The sequence below is a fragment of the Camponotus floridanus genome, unplaced genomic scaffold, assembly GCF_003227725.1.
Source record: "Camponotus floridanus strain SB8 unplaced genomic scaffold, Cflo_v7.5 scaffold21, whole genome shotgun sequence".
NCBI classification, from domain to species: Eukaryota; Metazoa; Arthropoda; class Insecta; order Hymenoptera; family Formicidae; genus Camponotus; species Camponotus floridanus.
The window spans coordinates 888,135-898,832 of NW_020229337.1; positions in this window are offsets into that span (position 1 = coordinate 888,135).

Consider the following 10,698-nt stretch of genomic DNA (forward strand, 5'->3'; position numbering starts at 1 on the left):
GATTTGACCGTATTTTAGGAAGGTAATATTATATTATATCGAGGAACCGCAATTTTATCGATACACTTTCCAATATACAATATTGAGAAGGGAAAAAGGGGGAAATCGCGCGTCGTGAGGCGTCACGTTAATAAACGACTCTCGTTAAATTATTATAACGAAAGAAGATCTACTTATACACATCGCGTCGCGGAATGAAACGACGACGACAACGACGATATAATCGTGGTGGTTGTCCATTGTTATTTTTTTTTCTTTTTTTTTGTTATATTCTTATATTATTTTTTATTTTCTTTCTCTCGTTTATTACGTAAAATGCGAAGCTATGAAAAAAGAAAAAAAGAAAGACGACCAATGGGGAAATATCGAAGGCCAGGAATGGCGGGATCTCTTCTAATGGCCGTTCGTAATATTTACGAGTATTATTATCGACGTTAAAATTATATTTTTACATTTATCCGCGTGCCCTTTCTAGAATATCATTCTTGCGGTTAAATGAAATAAAAAGGCGCAAACAAGACTCGTTAGACATTAACGTTCTTCTAAGTCAAATCGAAACACATCGATTTCCGTATGCCTTCGTACATGTACGAGTATGTACTCGTATGTCTGCACGAGAATATAACAAGTTTATATTGTTATATCATTCGCAAATAGAGATTATACTGCAATAGCATTTTGAATGTTAAACGATCGAGCCCGGTGAACGATAATTTAACACTTTGAGATAATTTTTTTTTCTTTTATGTAAGTTTCAGGATAGAGAACTGGAATAAGTGTAAATTATATGGTCCATTTTAAATGTTTGCAGTTATATCCAAAGATCTTACAAATTATGAATTTATTTTATTTTTGCTCTTTCAATTGTCACGTTAATTTATAATTGTATTATGAAACTTTGCGTTTACCGTATTCCAAGTATTATGATGGATGCTCAATATCCCAGTAATGTTGAAAACCGCAACCGTCGTGTTTGCATAATACCGTGTTTACGCGCGGACATCGAAAGACTACAGATTTTCTACTTCAACATGTATCCTTCTTGGACTTCCACTTTAAGACTCTAGGTCGTTTTCGCGTGAAAACGACTTAAAATATAGTTGAATAAATAATTATTTTTTTTCCTTAGTTGGTTTTCTTTACTATAATCTGTTTACTAATCGCGCCGCAACCGTTTCTCAACTCGAAGAATAATAATTCATTTTTACCGCGAACATCTGTCCTCATTTACATGTTTGACTCGTTATTGAAGGCAGGCTATTTTTATCGATCGGATAAATGTCAATGTTCGGAATATGTTTCTCGCGCGCCTTTCATGAATAATAAATCAGTGATTTCTATTATAATCAAAACAAGTGATATCATATTTCGATAAAAACTGGACCTATTGTTTATAATTGTACCATTTTTTTAAAGAAATATTTATAATACTCATTAATTCGAATTTTTTTTCAAGAAAATTAAAAGCTTATCATTTCTTCATTGACATTTATGGCATAAAAAATTTTAAATAATGAAAGTCCTTGTAAAGCGTTTTTTGCGAGATTTGTTGTCAAAACATTCCGCAGTCGCGATTCATTTTTGTATATCATACGAGATACTAGTTTGTTTTTAATTTAAGGCTCTGAAAAGTTTTTTCTTTTATAGATCTGTAACATCGTTCGAATACACTTTTTTGCCACTAAATTACTCTATTTTTTCGGGATCTATATAAAACGGAAAAGTTAAAATACTCAACTTATAATTCAACTAACAAATGCACAACGCTTTATTAAATTCACATAAATATACACAATCACGATCACATTAAAATCATATTTATACTTAAATAGGGAACAGTTTTCAAAAGCGAGTCGAAAATTTTATCAACTATGTATTTAAAAAAAAAAAATTAATAAATGGCGCTGTATACGCGCTTTTCGTCCAGTCGAAATCAAATCGAGAGTCTTGCAACGAAAGTTTCGTACAATTGGATCGGTAAAACTCGTCCGTGGGGAAACATTGCGCGTAATGCTGGAAAGAATAGCACGCACGAGAATTTTTCTCGAATAAACGAAAAAACCGTAATATACATGTATAAAAGGGAAAAACGAAGAACGTGACAACATTTTGGACTCAGTACGGGACTTATCCATGTGCACGGCCGATTGTACTTTAAACTTTAATCCGTGATAACGAAAATAACTGATCACACACAAAAAAAGGCACATATGCCAAGCTTAGAGAAAGAAAAAGAAAAAGAAAGAGAGCAAGGGCACACATAGCACACACATATACATACATACATACATACATACATATATATGTTTTCCGACATAATCTTCTTTCTCTCTAATGAGTCAAGACGTTATATATCGAAGCGAATTGAGTTTGATCGCGATTGAGAATTGCGCAAACCGAAGAATGCGAAAAAGAAGATAACTGTTGTAGACAATGTGTAGATAAAAACAAATATTTGTTTTCTTTATTATTATTATTGCTACGATATACTCGATAAAATTGTATCATCATATTACTATTATTATTATTTTATTAATTATTTTTATTATTATATATATTACTATTTTATATATATATATATAATTATTATATTATATTATATATATATTATTATATTATTATTATTAATTATTAAGTTTACAAGATATTGCGTATGGTGCATTTTATTAGTTAGTATCATCATAAAGTTTTGATCACCTCTGTTTTTTTTATTACGCTGTATCCCGTTGACTGTACGAACTTTTTGTCACTCCGTTTTCATATCCGATATTGTAGGAATCTCCTTTTTTTATATATCGTATTATTATCGATAATAGACTATTAGTGCTTATGCTTATTATATTCTAATCTCGCAGTCACAAAATCCGCCGTGTGATATAAATAATACGTATATTCGAGTGTCGCGAACGAACAGGTAGCGATGTCGGATTAATGGTTTTTATTAATCTCTTTTTTTATATATATTATATATATATAAATATTTTATATACATATTGCAAGATGTACTTTTTGCAAGGAGGGAGGTCCAGAGGTTTTCTGCCGAGAATGACAGGGACGTTACTTGTTTATTTTAAGTTCCGTATACGCGCGAGATCACGAAATTTGTCGCGAGCCGACAATGGATTTATTTAAGGAAACAAACGTGCAACATTAAGATTACTTAAGGAGGGGAAACTGCAAGCGTCGATCTTAGAAACGTATGTTAATTTTTAGACGGAAAGAGCTAAGGAGAGAAGAGAAGATAAGACGATGTATTTGATATTTTTTTCCCTCGATCCTGTAAATATTATCGGCTTCAGGCTCCGAAAGATCGCCATCTCGAGCCCTCGTCTGCGAGCGAAACTGGTTCGGGTGGTTAGACGACGTCGGAAGATTGCGCAGTGCCATTTCGATCGACGAAAGGAAGAGAGAGAGATGCAGAAAGAGATAGAGAGAGAGAGCAAAGCGTACGTATTAAGTAGAATCAGCGATATACTGTGATAACGACCGCTAACGACCAGCAATATCCGCTTAACTTCGTATGATCCCACGACGGAATTACGCGTCAGTTGGCTTTCTCGAGTTGCGTATCGCGATTATTTCCCGCGAATGTCGTTCTTGCTCTCTCTCTTTCTCGCTTCCTTTTCCATTCGTATCGTAAAAGACGTAGGAGAATCAGCGTCGATCGATCGATTTACTATTTTGCAATAAACGGCTCTCGTCACCTCGGCGTCAGGCATTTACCTCCTTTTTTCGTTACTTTGATTGCATTTCGCGGATGTGTGCAATGAAAACGATTCGATTAATTTTGAAAAAAGGGATAGGATTTCGTCTGGTGCAAAATTCGACGGAAAAACGAAATGCAAGATGTTTAATTTATAAATTTAAATTTAAATTTATAAATAATTTACTCGATGGATACTCTTTTTCGATCTTGTTTTTTCGTCATCAAAAATTTGAATGGGTTTCCTTATATTTGTCCATAGATAGGACGCTCGGAGATTCGATGTGTCAGCTCGCGACGAATTTTGCGGTGAACGCGCAATCGTGTATCCGTATACGTAAACGGTACAATCTTGTTTCTTTTTCATTTTTCCTTTTCTTTTTTTTCCTCTGTTTTCTCTCTCTTTATAGTCAGATGTGCTTCGAAAGGCGCAGAAAGAAACAATGCGCTTTTTTTCATACCATAGGCTGCGTCACCCTCGTCGTTCACCGAATGCTCAACATAGATTAGGTTTAAGCTTTATATATATACATATATCTCTATATATACATATATTACTAACGATATATATATGTGTATAAATTATTGTTTTCTCTTTTCCCTTGTAAGACTCAGGGCACGTGCCCATCGACAGGGTGGCGCATCCGACGTAATTATTCATATTCATTTGATCAAAGATATCGTAAAAAGATGGGTGGATTAGAAAGAACCAATAGAAAGTCGTTCTATAAAATTGTGTTTCTCAGCTTCAAGTCAGAATTTAAAATTAAAGTTTTTTTCTATTTTATAAAAGATTAATTCAATCTTTAATAAGATTTAAAATACATTATGAGTTTCTTTTTCACATATTAAGTGTCCAATTATATTATCTCGTTTAATTTTAAAAGTACGGTTGCACCAAAATTAAATATATCTATTATAACAATTTGTTGCTCTTTTTAGATAAGATACACAATATATGATACAAAAAAAGAAAGTTTATTCTTGCTCTCTAAACTAGATTTACGTGATGTACGTGCATTCAAAAGGATTACTTCAAAATCGCTCTTGTGAGGAATATAAAGTAATATACTCGTGAAAAGATGGGAACAGAAAGAAATCAAATATTTGAAACTAATCCTGGCTATGGAAGAGATTAGGAATTTTTATGGAGCGAATTTCTTTGATAAAATTTCTTTTTTAATCTACCGATTTTTTTTTGCGGGAGAGAGAAAAAGAGAGAGAAAGAGACGAATCTCCGAAAACTTGATTTATGCGGACGCGAGAACACCGCGATAGAAATCTAACGGGTGTTCACTTATTACGTTACCCCGTCACACAAGATCTCGCTTTCAAAATTTAGCTTTAAAAAAAAAAAGAAAAAATAAAGCCCTCGAACGCGGATGCCCACGCAGGTGCAATACGTTTCACAGATGCGCATAAGTATACTTAGAATCGCGCCGTAATGCGTTGAAAACGTCGGAAGGAAAACGTACGGGTTAACAAATATCATTGAATAGCGTCGTTTAGCGCGCGTGCAATTTATACCAATTCAATTACGAGCCGCAAAACACATATATTCATGCACGTCCATCGATACCGGAAATATTCGTCCTATCCTACGCAAATCATTTTCCTGGAACGAATAAGAAAATTGAAAAGAAAGATGCGCCTCTCTTATCGAGATATGGATGTATTTTTTTTTAATCTCCTAAATGTCAAAAACATTGATTTTAAAAAATATCTCATTTTTATCTTTTCAATTTCTGTTCGTTTATTTTTATCTTTATGTGACGTGCAAAAAAATATATATATTTATTTATTTGAAAAAATAATATTAATTTGGTTGGTTTTAACTATCTTTAACGACGTTTTCAATGCGGGCGTAGCTCGCGCCTTATTTATGTAGATTTATATATATATACATATATATATATGTATACACACGTACACACACAGAGAGACGTAACTCGCACGATCGCAATTGTAAAAGGAAACCGAAATCATGGTGCCGCCAAGCGCCGGTGATGCACATATACTATTATTTACAAGTATATACGCGAGCAGCGAAATACTGCGCCAGGATCGACCTTACCTCGTTTTTCGTCGTTTCGCATGCAAATTTATTCGCGGCGCAACTTCCCTAATTATATTGCCGACGGTATACCTCTTGATTCATGTTTGACGGTACGATAAATTGTTGAGAATGATGTTACCTTTTCGGCCAGGCTTTTTAAAGACAACACTCCCCGTGAAAATATCAGCCATTAAAGAAATTGTGAATAATGTGCATAGCGAAATTAAAAATGTTTTTCTCACGCGTGCATGAGATATATGTTTTACGACGTCAAATTTTCCCTTGTTTGATTCGTATTTTTCGCGTTATCCTTGTATTTTTTAAGTTATGTGGAGTTAAGTTCTCGTGTTTGACATAGATCTGTCTTATCGAAATACTCGATTGCGTGTCGAAAGTCTGCGAAAGATTATTATTTAGTAATATCGTGGTGGAACATTATCGCGCCTGTATACGACGAGTAGACTTATTAATTTTAAAACACATTCTGAATTATTTTTTGTAACAGCCGATTTAACTTATTTGACTGTTTTTGTAATATTCTTCTTTAATATGCAATAATACATGCTATATTATATTCTTATTGTTAATCGTGTTATTTTATTTTCGTAACTTTATGACATATATATATATATATATATTACATTACGTTGCGTTGAAAATCTCGCTAGACACTGGACCGGTATGTATCTTCGGTTCGAGGAGTTAACTCGGCTGGATTCTGAGCGCAGAGTTTTCGCTGCAACAACGTTACGACGGAACCAGGTTCCTAATAGTAATTTAGGGAGTGGGAAGAGTGTGAAATAGAAATGTCAATTCGTCTCATATATTTTGTGACTGACGAGTGTCTCGGCGGCGCGGGTCCGATTCGGTACAGATTCCGACAGTGTTCCCAAAGATATATATCACAAGATGTACATCGTGAATATATAATCCTTTGTTCCCCTGACTTTGCTCTCCGCACTTTCCTTGTCCGTTTGATACTCTCTTTTATACAGCATCCCGCCTCATTTCCACTACCGTGTACATCCCTGTCCGCGAGATTCTCACGCTTCATTATATATATATATATACATATATATATATATATATATATATATATATATGTATATATATATATATAAAATACTAATCAACAAGTGTGGTAGTTCGTCACGAAACGGTCCCGCGTCCGTGCCCCGAACGTGTTCTGTTTTTCATTTTCACCTTTTTTTATACAAATAAAATTTACAAATAAAACCAGAGGAGCGCATGTCTTCAAACGCATCCCTCATTATTTTCCGTTACATTTTGGTTTTCGCGATGTTTACCGAGCCGTCTTTTTTTTATTCACAATTTTTGCTATAAGATTCTCAAGAGTGCTCTCTTGCTGACGTGATCCTTTTATTTTTTAATAAAGTTTAATATAAAAAAAAAGTCTACAGGAAATTTTTATATATAATAACGGTATATATTTCTTCCGAGATGAATCAAGGACGCGCGTTGAAGAAAACTGAAGATCAAAGAATTTCAAACGCTAATGCACGAAGTAAAAGCGTTCGTTGGCTTAACTCCAAACTTGCATAACTTAAATGCACTTTCGTTTTCGTCGGCATTTCGCCGTCAATTAGAAAGTAGCGCAATGAAAAACAATGTCTCGGTAAACATCGTCGCTATATAATTATTGCTTTGTTTCAGCTGGCAGTTACGTTGTTTCTCTTCGTGCTCGCTTCTTGCGCGCGTTTGCTTTAAATTGTTCAGGTTTTTCGACTAAGTTCTCCTGACTTTTATTTTTCGTTCTATTGTGTTTTCATGGACGAATTGACAACGTGGACAATTAATAACGTTTGTCGCGTTTAAAGATACTTCTCGCGTCAGTCTAAATAAATCTGAGATATAATTATGCACGATTTCAAAACACAAGTAGTTAATACTTGTGAGAGTAAATTGCGCGAAATCTAATTAATTGCATATTTTTTCACGTTTTGTTTTTCACCGACAACAAACCGCGGGTTTGCGAGAGGGAGAGAGAAGGATTAAGGAACGTCATCGAGATTTATTTATACGTCTTGTAATGCGATGAAAGAAGGCTTGAGATTCTTTTGAAAATTTTTATACATCGAAGCTTCCCTCGCAAAATTTCAACGGCGCGATTTCAGGGGCGACTTTATCGAGTCTACGACGCGCGGTGAATAAATTTCGAACGCGGCCGTAAATCTGAGAGAACCGACCGACCGGCCAGCCGTCGGAAACAGTCCGTCTCTCGCATGGTGCAACCAGTTTTGCACAGACACGTCAGATCAGCGGCTGCTTGTCAGAGGAACGCGCTTGTTCCGCGGTAACCTTGATTTGGATTATTTGCAATGCACTTTACGGAGCGCGCTTTAAATGATGTACGCGCTCGCGCGCGCGCGACTCTCTTATCTCCGCTAAACTCCATCGGATCCTGTAGAATCGTACATTAAAATCTTGCCCATCCGGACGCAGAAGCCACTTGCTCTCGTTCGCGCAAACCTGCCAGTGGTTCTCGTTTTAGCGTCGATACAAATGTATAAAATGAGACTAATTTTTAAAATTTAACACGTATTATTGTTTTTTTGAATTGAGTTACAGATAGATGAAATGAATCATGTATATATACTTCTACATTTGACACGCGAATCGATTACTGTTATCTGTCGAATATTACGAGACACTAATACCCGACGAGAAAGGATTTCCCGGTATACCCAGTTTTGTTAAAGCATAAATATGTAAATATGACAATGTGCCGTCCATTTATTCCCGGAAGCTCGAAAGGTTTCCGTGTATATCCGCGAAGGCAAACAAGAGGAAGGGATGCGATATGTAAATCTGACTTGTTCGCTAGTGCGGGAAATAACGTCGTCACTTTTGTCGGTTACTTTTGCATTACTCTCCTTGCACGGCAGTGAAAACGGAGCGTTTAAGTAGTTATTCGAAGGGAAGCGAGAGGCGATCATCTGAAGCGTACTTCAGAACTGGAGAACTGTTAAGCTATAATACGTTCGATCGATGCAAAAGTTTGAGCGGCCTATAAACACACGAGGGAGAGAGGAACAGGGAGAAGGAGAAAGAGAGACATACCGAAGGGAGAGAGGAAGAGAGAAGGAGAAAGCCGCGCGCTGTGTTTGAGAAACTCTGTCGTCTCTCTGCGTAGAAGCTGCTCGACTGCACTTGACTTTCCAACTTCACGACCACAGCCGCGGTACAAGTGAATCCCGCCCATACGAGGACTGTAAAAAGATCAAATTGAGATAGCCAAGAGAACTCGAACTGTCAAAGGAAAGGCGAAGTGAAAAGCGCCAGAGTTGCGCGCGACCGATGATTATGCCAAACAATCGAGAATAGATCGAGAGAGACAAATTTTCAACGACTAAGGAAACTTTTACACGGGCGGTTGAATAATTATGCAAATTTATAAAAGTCCAATTCCTGCCTGATGGATATTTCCGAGACGAAACAGGACTTCTTTCTCGCGCTATTAATAAGTCTATCAATGATGGTAGCTTCTCGCGTATGTATGATTTGCACGAGGAAAGAAGTCGCTGTCGATTCTATCGTCTTTTTATTTGGTCCTGCTGTTCATCTTTGATCGCTGCGATCCTTTGTAAAACGAGGCGCGAAGAGACGGCAATCTCCCTGACACCGCACTTGATCGGCAGGAATCGATTTAGCGATAGGAATTTGATTCACTCTTGCATCTCGGGACCGAGCAGTTAATGTAGTTATTGCCAAAAATGACGAGGAACGGGTTTACGCGGCGCACCGATCGGCGTACCATCTCTTAACCAGCCGCGTACACGCCGAATCCGGTTAGACCGGTTCGGCGAGACGTTAGATTTTCGCGTGATCGCACTTTCGGTTTCTGAATATTGTGTCCTTGAATGAGCCCCGCTTGCGGATCACGGTGCTCGTGGTGGTCGCGGAGTGTGTGATGCAAGAACGAATGCACCAAAAATTACAAAACGCACACACTCACACACACACACACACATCTCTATATATTATTTGGTTTACCATACTGCACATCGATCGAATTGTAACCTGCAATTTATTTTTTAGCAACGTTACATGTTGATTATTTATCAGTTTGCCTCGAGACACATATAATTTAATCTCCTTTAAAAAAAATTAGCTTTGACATAATGATTTGAAAATCTAATTAAGATAAACTAATTAAAATATCAAGAGAAAAGCTTTCACGAAGCTATTGGTCTTCGATTGTTTCATTTTTGTCGAATGCACGTAAACTCATTAATAAGCAATTATGCATATTCATTATTTATTATAATTATGAAACATTAAGGTTTCTATTATTAATAAAATAATGAAATTATTCCAGAACAAAAGAGAGAAAGATACAGGGAAAAGCTATTGTGTATAAAGTACATCTTTCTTTTTGCATCGAATTGTATTAACATAATATCGGAGCACAACATGTTTCTGTCTCAAGGTATTTGTAGAACTTGTGTTCCACAGAAACAAAAATGATGAAAAAATAGATAAATTTTTTTTGCAATACATATCAACGAAGTGAGACATTCTCTCTCGGGGTTCGCGAATACGAATTAATAATTACTATGCGGCAAATTAGCGAGGAGGTGGAACGAGCTGCAGTTCGCTGCGCCGCGAAATGCAAGCGAGCAAGTCGAAGGACAAGGAGCAGCCGGGTATCGGAACGGTGCGAAGAATGATGGATCATCATGCATGCCCGAAAACCCGTTGGGACTCGGCGGAGATGAAGAATGTTGACCGGGGAAGAGAGAAAGAAGGAGCGAGAGAGAGAAGAATCCAGCCAGAGAGCGGCGAAGAAGCGACTCACGACGATATCAGCGATCATGAAGTATGACTCTGATTCTGTTTTGAGCATCGTGGCCTGGATGCTCTCGATGGGAACGAGAGAAAATTATTATGCGTCTCGACGTAGACTTCCGATTGAGTG